Source organism: Mustela nigripes, chromosome 2, assembly GCF_022355385.1.
Source record: "Mustela nigripes isolate SB6536 chromosome 2, MUSNIG.SB6536, whole genome shotgun sequence".
NCBI classification, from domain to species: Eukaryota; Metazoa; Chordata; class Mammalia; order Carnivora; family Mustelidae; genus Mustela; species Mustela nigripes.
Genome location: NC_081558.1, coordinates 36,934,247 through 36,949,319, shown reverse-complemented (window position 1 = coordinate 36,949,319; position 15,073 = coordinate 36,934,247). Strand labels below are relative to the sequence as shown.

General features: G+C 41.3%; 1 protein-coding gene across 1 annotated transcript in view; it reads left to right on the top strand.

Annotated features, from left to right (window-relative positions):
• Nucleotides 1-15,073, top strand: part of FRMD4B (FERM domain containing 4B) — a 324,080-nt gene that overhangs the window by 88,670 nt on the left and 220,337 nt on the right. The window contains exon 2 of the mRNA XM_059390138.1: nucleotides 11,079-11,204. The gene's annotated coding sequence lies outside the window, so the exon portion shown is untranslated. The remainder of the gene's footprint in view (nucleotides 1-11,078; nucleotides 11,205-15,073) is intronic.

Genomic DNA, 15,073 nt, shown 5'->3' with positions numbered 1-15,073 from the left:
TTTTTTAATTTTTTATTTTTTATAAACATATATTTTTATCCCCAGGGGTACAGGTCTGTGAATCGCCAGGTTTACACACTTAACAGCACTCACCAAAGCACATACTCTCCCCAATGTCCATAACCCCACCCTCTTCTTCCAACCCCCCTCCCCCCAGCAACCCTCAGTTTGTTTTGTGAGATTAAGAGTCACTGATGGTTTGTCTCCCTCCCAATCAGTATAACTTTCTTCACAAACTCACCCATCCATTGAAAAATAATAGTTTGTCAAAAAAATAAAATAAAACTTCCCATATTGAATCATTCAAATTCTCTAATCTGTGATAAATTGATGGTGGAGATAGGTAGGTAGAGAGCGAGAGATACTGAGTAAATGGGTGAAAAGTCGGGGACTCGGCCCAAAGAAATTGTCAAAGGGTTTTTCTGGGACTGGAAGCAGGGTGAATGAGAGAAGAGAATCTCCACTGTTCCATATAACTCAGAAATCTGGATTTGCAGAACGCAAATCCTTTGGAATTCCTTTTTATAAGTATTCCTGCAGTCATGCTATTTTTTTGAGAGACTAGAAATGCCTACAGAGTATTATTTCTTTGCTTGAGTGATGTGTATGGCCAGTGGGAGAAAGGGAACCCTCTGTGTTGATAGAAGAGGACATAGAAGGATCAAGCAGGGGAGGAGGTGAGATCCAGGTTAGTTCATTTATTCACTTACTCGCTTATTCAGCATTTGTTCATTGAACACCTTATGTGTGCCGGGCACGGTTGGAGATGCTGAGGACCCCGGAGAGAACAAGACAGCAGCGTCCCTGTTTGTGCAGAGCTTATGGTCTATTATGGGGAAACGTCAATAGAGTTTAACAAGTTCATTTCAAATGGTGGCACGTGCTGTGAAGAAATGAGGGCACTATGCCAAGTATGCATGGTTGAAGGGCCAGTCTCTGGCGGGAAGGAACAGTGTGAGAGATGGCATCTGATCCGAGACCATGATAGCAAGAAGAAACCAGTCAAGTACATATCTGGGGAAGAATTTGCACAGAAAGGAAACTGCAAGGACACGGTCCTGAGGGGCAGTTGGCCTGATATGTTTAGGGTGTATAAAGAAAACAGGCATGGCTAAAGCTTAATGACTAACAGGAGATTCAAGATAAAGTTCCAGAAGAAGACAGGGCCAAGCCACATACTATAATCATGCCACAGGGAGCAGTGTGGACTCTATTTTAAGTGTAATAGAAAGCCTCGGGAGACCTACATTCAGGGAGGGATGTTGAGGTCTTCAGATTTGCGTTCTTAGAAAAAAATCACTTCAGCACTCAAAATTACATAGAAACTTAGAATCAAGTTTTTAAAAGATATGCAACTCCTTCAGGAAAAGAAGGCCATTGGAAACCACAAAAGAAGAACTAAAGAAATGGTCAGATCTATCATCTACATGGAAAGGGAAGATCGCTATTATAAAATGGTGGTTTTTATCAAAAAAGGATTTCTAAATTCACTGCTGTTCTAAACAAAATCCCAACAGCATTCTAAAACTGAATGGAAATGTACAAATGCAAGAATTTAATAAGGGAGGGCGCCTGGGTGGCTCAGTGGGTTAAGCCGCTGCCTTGGGCTCAGGTCATGATCTCAGGGTCCTGGGATCGAGTCCCGCATCGGGCTCTCTGCTCAGCAGGGAGTCTGCTTCCTCCTCCTCTCTCTCTCTGCCTACTTGTGATCTCTCTCTGTCAAATAAATAAATAAAATCTTAAAAAAAAAAAAGAATTTAATAAGGGAGGTTTGCAAAAGAAGAAAAAGGAATGAGGACTTCCCCTAATTATCAAAATTTCAATTAGCAATCATCACGCCTCGGATAAACCTCATTGGCTATGAAGCCATAGTAATTAAAACACTGTATTATTAGGGGGAGGGGATTAAGAAATAGATCAGTGGGACAAAATAGAGAGCCCAGTGATGGACTGCATATACATGGACCCTTCTGAATGACACAGGAGGTGCTGAAATTCAGAATGGAAAACATAGACTACCAGAGGTAAATGAGTATCAAACGATCAGAATATCAGAAGCTTCCTAATTTACACTTTGTACAAAAATAAACTGAGATAAATTGAAAACCTAAATATAGAATGTAAAAATTCAAAACCTTTAGGGAGGGAAAAAATAAGATATCTTTATACCCTTGGGATAGAGTGGATTTTATAAGCTAGAGATACAAAAATCACACTCAAGAATAATGAGCTTGATGGATTTCCCCTAGATCCAGATGTATAACTTCTGCACAAAATAACATCATAAAATGAAAAGGCAAGTGACAAGCCAATAGAAGATATTTGCAACCTGATATAACCAACAAAGGCTACATTTCTAGAATCTCTAACAAATTCCTATTAGCTGATAAGGAAAACTCAAACTATCTAGTAGAAAAACGGGCCACTTACTAACAGGCACTTTCCTGAGGGGGGAGACATCAGTGAGCAATAAAATTGCAAAAAGGCTTTCCACATCCCTGATCAAAGCAAGAAATGCAAGTGTAAAATCCCAGGGTATCATTTTATGCCTATTGGAGTAGCAGAAATTCAAAAGGTTGAGTTAACAAGTCAAACTTGGCAAGGAATTGAGATAAACAGGCACTTGGGAGAGTAAGTTGTCATTCTCTAGTTAGACTTGAAATTTCACATATTCTACAACAGATTCTATTGCAGACCGTAAGCAATCAACAGTGTTTCTCCAAGGAGGGGCTCTTGGTATTGTGCGAGGGACAAGTCTTTGTCACTCAGGACTTTCATGTACCTTAGAAAATTCAACATCGCAGCTCTACTCCACCCCCAGCTCACAAAAGAATGCTCCCCACTTCCAAACACCTCCCAAGAGAGTTGGACTTAGCAGGAGAATGCCCTGCAGGTACACAGGGCTGCCACAGTATGAATGTGCTGGGACAGCCTCTGCCACTGAATGGAGAGATCTGGGCCCTGAAGGAGGCCCATGGAGGGTGTGCACTGGAGCATCCTTTGTGAGGACCAAAAACTGGACACCGTCCAAATAGACATCAGTCCAGGAAAGGAAAACGAAACTATGATATGGTTGTGTGATAGAGCGCTATACAAGAATTCATGACCTAGATCTGCATGCAGCAAAGTGAAAATAGCTCAAAAGCAGTGTTGACTACAGTGTCATATGCAGTATGATACACTTTATAAAAAGTGTAACACCCACAAGATTGTAGGATGTATTGTTTTGGGTAGACATGACACACAAACACACACAGGCATGCGCATGTGTGAGCTGGGCGGTTTAAATTCTGTGTGGTTCTCTTTCTTGAAAGAGTAAATGGATGTGAAGAACAACATGAGTTCATTTTGGGTGATGGGCACATGGACAGGAGTTTGCCGCATTTTCCTTTGCATAGTGCTGTGTTTTCGCCCTCACTTAGGCTGCTGGGTGGACAGTAGATAGGGCGAATGGAAAGGTGAGCAGGGGGGTGTGCATGGAGGCGGGGCAGTGAGGCTGTGCTGGACGTGGATTCCGTCGCTGGAGGAGCTGCGGGAGGACCCTGGCGTCCTGCCAATACCACTTTGAACTCCAAGGGGATGTGACCACTTTTCTGCCTCATTTCTCCATTGCCCAAAAGTTCTTCCTGGAATAACACTTCCTCTTGTTGCTTCCTTTGTCTTCTAAGCTAGGATATTATCACCTAAGCAAGTCAAGGATTTGTCAGCTGCTCATATTTTTGTAGCAGAATGGGACATTCTGTATCAACAATTCAGGCACTCTCCAACCCCATCCCTGCACTTATGCTCCTACACTTTTCTTAATTTTTTTCCCGTATGTTTTCTTATTGTAAAAATATACATAAAGTAAAAATTACCATTCTAGCTATTTTCATCTTATTTTTATTTTTTAAGGTTTTATTTATTTTATTTAAGCACGAGCTCATGCGAGCCTAGGGAGGGGCAGAGGGAGAGGAGAGAGAATCTCAAGCAGACTCCACTCTGAGTGCAGAGCCCAACACAGGGCTGGATCTCACAGCCCCAAGCTAATGACTTGAGCCAAAACGAAGAGTCAGAAACCCAACTGACTGAGCTACCCAGGTGCCCCCCATTCTAACTATTTTCAAATGTGCAATTCAGCAGCATTAATTATATTCACAGTGTTTTGCAACCATTATCACCATCCATCTCCAGAACTTTGCCATCATTCCAGATTGAAACTCTGTGCCCATTAAATAGTGACTTACATTCTTCAGTCCCCTTGTCCTCTGATAACCTCTCTTCTCCTCTCTGTCTCTATGAATTTGACTACTCTAGGCACCCCAGACCAGCAGCATCATACAATATTTGTCCTTTTTCATCTGGCTTATTCAACCTACATAGTGTTTTTGAGATGTATCCACAATCCATCAGGATTCCATTCTTTTTAAAAACGAATACTGTGCCATTGCATATATACACTACATTTTGTTTATCCACTTATCTGTCAGTGGACACTTGGGTTAGTTCTGTCTTTGGGCTACTGTGAACAATAAAACATATAATGCAGCTACAAACAGGGGTACAACTGTCTATTTGAGTCCCTGCTTTCAATTCCGTGGGGTATATACCCAGATGTGGAATTCCTGGATCTTATGGTAATTCTGTGTTTAATTTTTAAGTTTTTAAACTTCCTAGCCAGAACTGCCCACAATGGCAGCACCATTTGACATTCCCCTCTGTAACGTGTAAGGATTCCAACTTTTCTACATTTTCACCAACACTTATTAATTTTCAGCTTGAAAATAGCCCATCTAATGGATATGAAGTGGTGTCTTATTGTGGTTTTGTCCCATACTTCTCTTACAATTAGTGTTACAAAAGCATCATACATGTCCTCTGTCCAATCGATTGATCCATGATACCCATGGTTTGAGTATTTCTGCATTTCTCTAACTGCGTTCCATGGAACATAGGTCTTGTTACAAGCTTCTGGCATTGGGGGCTCAAGGGATATGGGATAGAAGAGGTTAAACTGAGAAACAATGCAAACAACAACAACAAACCCAACTCAACAACCTTCCAGCAAAGTCAGGTCAAGTACCCATTGGCAAATTCAAAATGTAAGTGTGAGTTGGTATCCTGACTCCCCATTCCTTGATAGATATTAGTTCTTTCAAATTTCTTACCATTCTTACAGGGATTCTGGTATTTAAAGCTAGGCAATTTTGTATACAAGTGGTCCATTAAAAAATGCCAACTCTTTCATGTGGTGCTCAAAAACAATTTTATCTGTTGCAACTTTGGAGGAAAAATTGGCCATATTGATGATGATGTGCAAAGATAGACTCTGGTGTGGGACTTCCCTTAAGGGATCCCCAGTGTTAGTTATGACCATACACCCTTTTCACTTTGAGTTAACTTTAGAAATCATTTCCCATGCAAGATGCAATTTTACTGTATGTCCTCCCCCTTGAAGTTTGAAATATATATTTTCCAGACCCTGAAAAGTCCTACGGTAAAGAGACCCAACCAACGTAGTTTAAAGCAGGAGTTGGCAAGCTATCTCTGTGAAAGGCCAGATAGTAAATACTTTTGGTCTTGTGTCTCTGGCACAGCTATTCAACCTGAAAAGTAACCATAGACAGTCTTTAAATGACTAGATGTGGCTGTGTGCCCCCCCCCCCCAAAAAAAACTTACTTGCAGAAATAGGCGGTGGTCTGGATTTAACTCACAGGCAATAGTTTTCTGACCCCCATTTAGACCATTGTGACTGAAGTTTGTTGCATCATGACCTTTCCGTCCTTTGTTTTTTTAAATGTAAAACCTGTAGTAGACCCTGAGATTCCGGAATTCAAATTTTAGAGGGTTTTAAATCTTTGAAGTGACACTGAAAGTTGATGGCATGTAGCAGCTTTGTCACTTTTCTAGTACCTGGGTTTGCATTGGTGTGACACCAGAAGCAGTTACTTAGGGGGTGGTCTGGGCTAATTGTGTTCTACCATTCATAAACTGAAGCTCTGACCCCTAATATTTCAGAATGTCACTATATTTGGAGATAAAACCTTCGAAGAGGTGATTAAGTTAAAATGAGGCTTCTAGAGCACTCTTGAAGAAGAACAACAAAACAGGAGGTATCACAATCCCATATGTCAAGATATACTACAAAGCTGTAATAATCAAAACAGTATGGTAGGGCACAAAAGTAGATACATAGATCATTGGAGCAGACTAGAGGGCCCAGAAATAAGCCCATGATTATATGGTCAATTAATCTCTGACAAAGAGGCAACAATCTTTTCAGTAGGAAAAAGACCATCTGTCCAACAAATGGTGTTGGGAAAATTGGACAGCTACATGCAAAAGAAGGAAACTGGACCATTTTTGTACACCAGGCACAACAATAAAATGGAATAAAGACTAAATGTGAGACCTGAAACCATGAAATTCTTAGAAGAAAACATAGGCAGTAATCTCTTTGACAGCAGCCATAGAAGCATTTTTTCTAGATGTCTCCTTTGGCAAGGGAAACAAAAACAAATTAAACTATTGAGAGTACCCCATATTAAAAGCTTTTGCACAGTGATGGAAACCAGCAACAAAACAAAAAGACAACCTCCTGAATGGGAGATGTTTGCAAATGACATATCCAATAAGGAGTTAATATCCAAACTATATAAAGAATTTATACAACTCAACACCCAAAAACCAAATAATCCAATTTTAAAATGGGCAAAAGACTATGCAGAAACATTTTTCCAAAGATAACATACAGATGGCCAACAAACACTTGAGAAGATACTCAACATCACTAATCATCAGGAAATTGCAAATCAAAGCTATGTTCTAACTCTGAAGTTCTGAGCCATTTCCTACTTTTGCCTAAAGAAATTCAACTGGAATTTTTTATTGGAATTAGGATAAATTTTTTAAACAATTTGGGAAGGACTGCCATGTTTACAATATCTTCATTTTGATGACTATAGAATATATTACTTCATTTAATCAGGTCTTTTATGTCAATAAAATTTTAAAGTTTTCTTCATGTAAAAAAAAAAAAAAGGCAAAGCAAAACCACAATGAGATATTGCCTTACACCTGTCAGAATGGCTAAAATCAGTAACATGAGAAATGACAAATGTTGGCAAGGCTGTGCAGAAAAAGGAACCCTTGTGCTCTGCTGGTGGGAATGCAAATTGGTGCAGCCACTGTGGAAAACAGTATGAATGTCCCACAAAAAATTTAAAAATTGAATTATCACATGATCCAGTAATTCCACTAGTGAGCATATATCTAAAGAAACAAAGAACATTAATTTAAAGAGATACATGCATCCTTAGGGTTATTACAAGTTTATTTATAATAACGAAGATTTGGAAACAGCTCCAGTGTGCATCAATAGATGAATGGATGAAGAAGATGTGGTATATATATATGCAATAGAATATTACTCGGCCATAAAAAAAGAATGAAATCTTGCCATGTGCAACAACAGGGATAGATCAATGAGGTTATAATGCTAAGTGAAATAAGTCAATGAGAGAGAGACAAGTACCATGTAATTTCATCTGTGGAATTTTTTTAAAAAGGTTTTATTTATTTACTTGTCAGAGAGAGGAGAGCACACAAGCAGGCAGAGTGGCAGGCAGAGGCAGAGAGAGAAGCAGGGTCCCTGCTGAGCAGGGAGCCCAATGTGGGACTTGATCCCAGGACTCCGGGATCATGACCTGAGCTGAAGGCAGACACTTAACAGGCTGAGCCACCCAGGCATGCCTCATCTGTGGAATTTAAGTAACAAAACAAATGATAAAAGAGAGAGAGAGAGAAATGAACAACAACAACAACAACAAAATACCAATTCTAAATTATAGAGAACAAACAGACGGTTTCCAGAGGGCAGTTGGGTGGGGGATGGGTGACAGAGGTGAAGGGGTTTAAGAGGATCCTTATTGTGATGAGCACTGAGTTATGTACAGAATTGTTGAATCACATTATTGTGCACATGAAACTCATGTAACACTGTTTATTAATTATTTGTGAATTTAAAGAAAAATAAAATGAGGCTTTAAGGCTGTTAGGGTAGCCCTAATCCAGTCTGACTGTTGTCCTTATAAGAAGAGGACATTTGGACACAGTAAGAGACACCAGGGATGTAGGCACACAGAGAAAAGATGTGGGAAGAGGCAGCTAGAGGGCAGCCACCTGCAAAGGAGAAACCACCCTTGCTGCCACCTTGACCTTGGGCTTACAGCCTTCACAGAACCGTGAAGGCTGTTCAAGCCACCCAGCATGTGGCATTTATTGTGACAGCCTAAGCAGACTGGTACAGAAGTAATCATATGTCATCTGCCCTAACCTGCTGAGACCTTGAACGACTTTGCTCACCCTCAGGTACTTAATATCACAAGTATCCTTCACTGAGTTTTATGGGGAAGTTACAGGATATGCTCTAATTGCATTTGCATATTTGGTATATTCAAAGATCTTAAAGACATATCCTTCATAAATGCTACCAGTTTTTGTGGAATATATTCCCATAGTGCTTTTAACTTATTTCTCCTTAGGAAGGACACATAGGGAGCCAGAGAGTATTATGCCAAGTGAAATAAGTCAATCAGAGAAAGAAATACCATATGATTTCACTCACATCTGAAATTTAAGAAACAAACGAGGAAAGGGGAAAAAAGTGAGACAAGCCAAGAAACAGACTCTTAACTATAGAAAACAAATTGAGAGTTGCCAGAGGAGAGTTGGTTGGGGGTTGGGGGGAAATAGGAGTTGGAGATGAAGGCGTGCACTTGCGATGAGCACCCCGTGATGTATGGAAGGACAGGATCATGATATCGTACTCCCAAAACTAATATTACACCGTTTACGAAGCATGCAAGAATTAAAATTTAAAAAAGAAAAAACAAAAGCGATGAAGAACTCACTAGCTGTGTATTACCTCAGACAAGGTATCATATTTCCCCAACTCTGTTTCCTCATCTTCATAATATAATAAAACCTGTAGGATTTTCAGATTCCTAGAGTGCCGGCTGCAATGTGAGTGATGTGCCCCCGACACTGTATGCCTTATGGTGGGCGCGTAATGATTAGTTGCCTTTCCAGGCAATCGGGAAATAATCTGCTTCTCTCTTTTCTGTCCTTATTGTTGTTGTTGTTTTAAGACTTACTGATTTATTTTGGAAAGAGAACAAGCCCAAGTGGGGAGAGGGGAAGAGGGAGAGAATCTTCCAGCCGACTCCCCGCTGAGTGTAGAGCCTAGTGCCGGGCTTAATCTCATGATCCTAAGATCATGACCTGAGCCGAAGTCATGAGTCAGCCACTTAACTGAGCCACTCAGGCACCCCTCTCTTTTCTGCCCTTGTGATCTGAGCTGCCATCAACTGTGCAGTCTTTGTTAACACTAAAGAAGTAAGGGACTTAATGAGTTTCCTTATACCTGATGCCAGATGTTGCCTGTTTTATCATGATTTATAAGACTTAATGACCCCTCAAGGAACTTGTGTTACCTGGTGGACACATGAAAGTTGGAGAGAGATGTTTTGATAATGCAGAAAATGAACTGAGTCATCGTAGTGCCGATTCCCCCTATATCCTTCTGCAAGTTACCTTCTCTCTCTCCGAGCTGCCTTTATCTTATCTGTAAAGTGGAGTCTGGGACTACACTATACCTCTAGTATATTCTAAACCCAGTCTTTTACCTGGAAGCCATGGGTGAGAGACGTGAGAGGTCTTCTTCCTGATTGGGTACTACCCAAACCATCACCCTAGTCCCATGGCTACACTCTATCAACCTGCAATCCCACTATTTCAATTTAATTTGGTTAGCATTTTTTTTTAAGATTTTATTTATTTGTCAGAGAGAGAGAGGGAGAGCGAGCGAGCACAGGCAGACAGAATGGCAGGCAGAGGCAGGGGAGAAGCCGGCTCCCTGCTGAGCAAGGAGCCTGATGTGGGACTCGATCCCAGGATGCTGGGATCATGACCTGAGCCAAAGGCAGCTGCTTAACCAACTGAGCCACCCAGGTGTCCTTGGTTAGCATTTTAATGTTTACTGGAAAATACCTTACATAAAATTAGCATCTTACTAGCTTTAAGATTCAAAGATAAGTGAACTGTTTTGTTTCCTAAAACAAATCTATTTTTGTCCTAAAAGGATACTGAAAATATTGCCTGCAGGAGACTCCCAACCTAAACCATGCTGGCATTGTGGTGGCGCTCCTGTTAGAAAAGATGGATGGGTCACAGGGCGTCCGTAAGGAGACGGGGGCCACAGCGCTGAAGAACAAATCCTACTCAGTTCTTTCTGCGTCCTGTCGCCATCTTCCACGTCACCCCTATGTCCTTGCCCAGGCAGAGCTGAGGAGCAGGTGGAGCAGGGAGGTGCCGCGAGGCTGGTCCCACAGTTGAATTTTATTTACCCACATGGCAAACCAGGGAATGTCACCCCTGCCGCTTCCGCCCTGTGGTCCAGTTTGTGCACACCGGTGTGTGTGAAACAGTTTGGCCCATAGTTGACAAGGAGAAGCTCACTTCCTGACTCTAGGAAAGCTTCTGAAGAATGGCTGTTGCCCTTTCTTTTATAGGGAAAATGCCAAGTACATGTAAATGAACATCTTACAGCATAACACACACACTAAATTTCATCAGTATTCATGACATGCATTCCCTTCTCTCCACAACTGACAGCTGTTAAAAATGAGATTGGGGAGCACTATCCTGGTTCCGGTGACTCTGGAACATGGATTTGGAGGGGAGGTTTTATTGATTACTCCCACTTTCACAGCCCTGATTTTACAACTGACTGTAGATAAGGTTTAGCCTTGCAGAATCTCCCCTCCAGAGACAGCGACACCCTCTCGTCAATGAAATGCATTATGGAGGGGGCCAAATCAGTACCAGATCTCGAGTTGTTGAGAATTGCCTCAGTTTCATTTGTATTTTGAGATAGCTCTCTTTTAAATCTCATTAGGGTAAATTTCTAAAACTGTGATTAAACTGTAGCCTGCCAAGGGAAAATTAGAAATAAATTAGAAGTATCACCAATCTGAGAGCCCCAGTTCTTTCCTGTGCGCATACGGAAATTAAGGAGCCTCTCTTTTCTGCGTTACAGGCTTTGATGACAAATCCAGAAGAAAGAATGTGTGAAAGAAAAAGATGACATCTGCGCACAGCCAATCAAATCTGAAGATTATTACAGTGAAAACGAAAAGAGGGCAAGAGAATACTTACTAGTAAGGTAAGCGGACATCTCTATTAATGCTGAAATCTGATGGCTTAGAACAAGAGAGTGGGTTTCCACATGTCCATGCGTGAGTATACATTGACTTGTCAAATGGGGATAGGGTAGGATGGATAGGATACATGATATGATCTAACATCAAAATATTTGTGCTCTAGCATGAGGAAGAAAATTAGTACATGCAGTTAGCTCCCTATTCTCAAATGAAACCCAAATGCCCAAAAATTGAATAATAGACTCGCTTTTTATAAAGGAGTTCTCTTCTCAGACAGCAAAACAAACAAAAACCTGGTAAGTCCTGCACTAATTATCCAGCGCCATCGACACATTTCCTCCAGGGTATTTCTAATATTTTATACACTCAGTTGTAAAATTACTATCTTTTTGTTCACAGCTGAGCACTTGACCCGTGAAGTCTAGTGGGCAGTTGAGCAAGCTCATGGTTGACTGTTTTCACGCATGCAATGATTTTCATGCTTAGCTTTACTGTAATAAATGTGTGCTTTGTACCTTTAATATTAATACTTTGGGGATTTTTTGCCCCATTTTCCACTGCTTTTTATAAGATAATAAGAGGGGAAATGAAATATTTCATTATAGCGGTGCTATGCAAACCAAACTGCCAGGCGTGTAGGCAGTCCTACTCTATGATATCTCAGATGTTTCTTCATTAGCTGATCTCAGAAGTCCCTATTTGATGTGCAAAGGTAATTTGAAGGATATTGACATATAACGTGCAGAAGTATGGGTTGTGTACAAGCAGCAAGTACAACAGTTCAGGACAGCATTTTTGCAGTCAAAATGCTTCCTTCAGTGAAATAAACAGTTGGATTGCAATGTCCACGTGCCTGCCAGGGAGGACTGTCACCTAGCCATCACGGACACAGACTCAAGATTCTTGCTGTTCCACGGACCACTTTTATGAGTGTGGCCAAAATGATTAATCTTCCTTTGCCTCGTTTGTTTTTGTTTTTGTTTTTGTTTTTGTTTTGAGCCAAAGAGAGCTAGTAGATGAGATGAATTAATAGATACAAAGCGCTTGGAAGAATGGCAAGCGCACAAACAGGGCTCAGTAGTTCGTAGCTGATTTGATCATTGAGCAAAGTAGAGTCTCCTTCAGGGATGGAAATTAACCATTGTTGGTTTTTTATGGAGTAGGATGTGGAGGAGCCTAAAAGATGTAAGGGAATCGGAGGGGACAGTCTAACCCTGGGTTCGTAGGCACTGTCCACGCCGTTATCACGGGAACCCATGAGGTTAAGGTAAAAGCTCTCAAACTCTTAGTCATTTAGGTACTTTGAGAAGAATCAGAAAATATAAAGGTTAAGTGATGTAGGATCTTAAATTACAAATCAGGTCATCTCAGACTCTTGGCTGTAATCTGTAAGGCATGGTATGATCTGGCCGTGGCCACTTATCTCGCCCCTCTCCCTCTTAGCGTTCTGGGCTCACTCATTCCTTCTTCATGTCCCTCTGAATCACACCAGCTCTTTTGCACGCACTATCTGCGTGACACGTTACCCATGAGCCTTTGCACTCACTACCCAGCACAGCCTGTAAGCCCTCCCTCCCTGCTCCTGACCGCCTTGTATGTTCCTTCTATCTGTCTCAGACCTGTCTGCGAAAGAGAACCCCTACCCCGTGACATAATCTCCCAATATAACACCCCTACTGACATTTTTATCAACGGTAACTGTGATAGCCTTTTTGTCCATATTCTCCCAACAAGGAACACTGAAAATTCTTTGTGCCCTTACCATCTGACAGGTGATGAGCTTGGCTATTTAAAGTAGGTAGAAGAAAGGGACACGTGGGTGGCTCAGTCGATTAAGCATCTGTCTTCGGCTTGGGTCCTGATCCCAGCTGTGATCGGGTCCCACATCAGTCTCCCTGTTTAGTGGGGAGTTGGCTTCTTTCTCTCACTCTGACCCTCCCCTCTCTGTTTATGCTCTCTCTCTTTCTCTCTCTCTCTCACCTCTCAAATGAATAAATAAAATTTTTTTAAAAAAATAAAGTAGGTAACAGAGAGGATGCACAGATCAACAGAAAGGGCAGGAGTTAACCATTCATTCACTCATCGTCAGAGCCTGTCTCCTTTATGGCACTGATTCTTACTGGGAATTCTTTTTTCTTTTCTTTTTTTTTTTTTTTAAGATTTTATTTATTTATTTGACAGAGAGAGATCACAAGTTGGCAGAGAGGCAGGTAGAGAGAGAGAGGAGGAAGCAGGCTCCCTGCTGAGCAGAGAGCCCGACTTGGGGCTCGATCCCAGGACCCTGAGATCATGACCTGAGCTGAAGGCAGAGGCTTAACCCACTGAGCCACCCAGGTGCCCCGGGAATTATTTTCTTTATTCAGTTCTTCAGTAATTTTTCCCACCTTCCTTACTGGTCTGTAAGTTCTGCAAGGCCCAGGATAGTGTTTTCATGGTAATATTCTGGGATCCTGGTCCAGCAACTGCTGTATATGATGTACTTGGAAGCATTCTGGGAATGACAGAATGACAGAAAGCGACGGGGTACCCGATCTCAGGAGCACAGGTCTTGTCATTGACACAGATGATTGCTTTACAGGACTAGAGGTTCAGAACTAGAGCAGGGAGATAGTGGGCGTCACAAAAAATTAGCCTCATGGGGGCAGGAGCGAGATTCTAAATGCCGACTCATCAATGCAAATAAGGACCAACTTGAACAGTTGTAGACGCGTACGGTTGGACAGGATGTTACCCTTCAGATGCAGGATTGTGTGGAGGTGGGCAGAATTCAGGGGTGGGGCTCAGGGCGGTGATCACTTGCCCACCACTATGGAGAAATTTTAGTATTTTAATATCAATGCATCTGCATACATGCATTGTTACTGAGTATCAGCCCTGATTATAGTGTACCTTGTTCAAATAACCAACTGCACCTGTCAGACTGGCAAGGATGAAAAAAAAAATTCTAAATACCCCCATGGGGAAGACACGGACAAAAAGGCTCTCAGAGTCACTGTTAATGGAACTGTCAGTAAGAGCAATATTTTTGGAAGCTAACTTGGCAGTATTTATCAAAATGTTAAATGCACATTTCCGTTAACCAGATAATAGAACTTTATCTTCCAGACAAACTGGTATGAGTCCAAAATGCTGTATGTACAAGTGCGATCAGTCTAGTGCTGTTTTAATAACAAAAATATGGGAGCAGTTTATATTATTAATAGAAGAGCAGTAAAGAAGTGATGGCATTTCCATCCAATAGAACAATGTGGCCCATGAAATGTGTTAAGGATTTCCTGCCGAAATTGTGTATACTATGCAAATAGTATAGCAAGTACTGTTTGTTGAAAGCAAATGAACATAACCCACATGTCCATCAGCAGATGAATGGACAAGCAAAATTTGGTCTTCAGTGGAGTATTCTTCAGCCATAAAGAGGAATGAACTTCTGATACATGTTACAATATGGACGAACCTTGGAAACATTATGCTAAGTGACACCAAAGGACCAACATTACACAATTTAACTTACATGAATTATCTGGAATAGGAAAATTCATAGAACAAGTAGAAATTATCAGGAGCTGGGATGAGGGAGGAATAGGGGGCTAGTGATTAATGGCTACTGTTTGGGGTGCTGGAAAAATTCTGGAGACAGACATTGGTGATGGTTGCAAAACACTGTCACTGTAATTAATGCTAGAGAATTGTATACATAAAAATGACAAAAATGGCAGATTTATGTCCTGTTTTATCAGAATTTTTAAAACTTGAAAGAAAAAAACAAATGAACAAAACAAAAATAAAAGCAGGCACACAGGGGTGCCTGCATGGCTCAGGGGGTTAAAGCCTCTGCCTTTGGCTCAGGTCATGATCCCAGAGTCCTGGGATC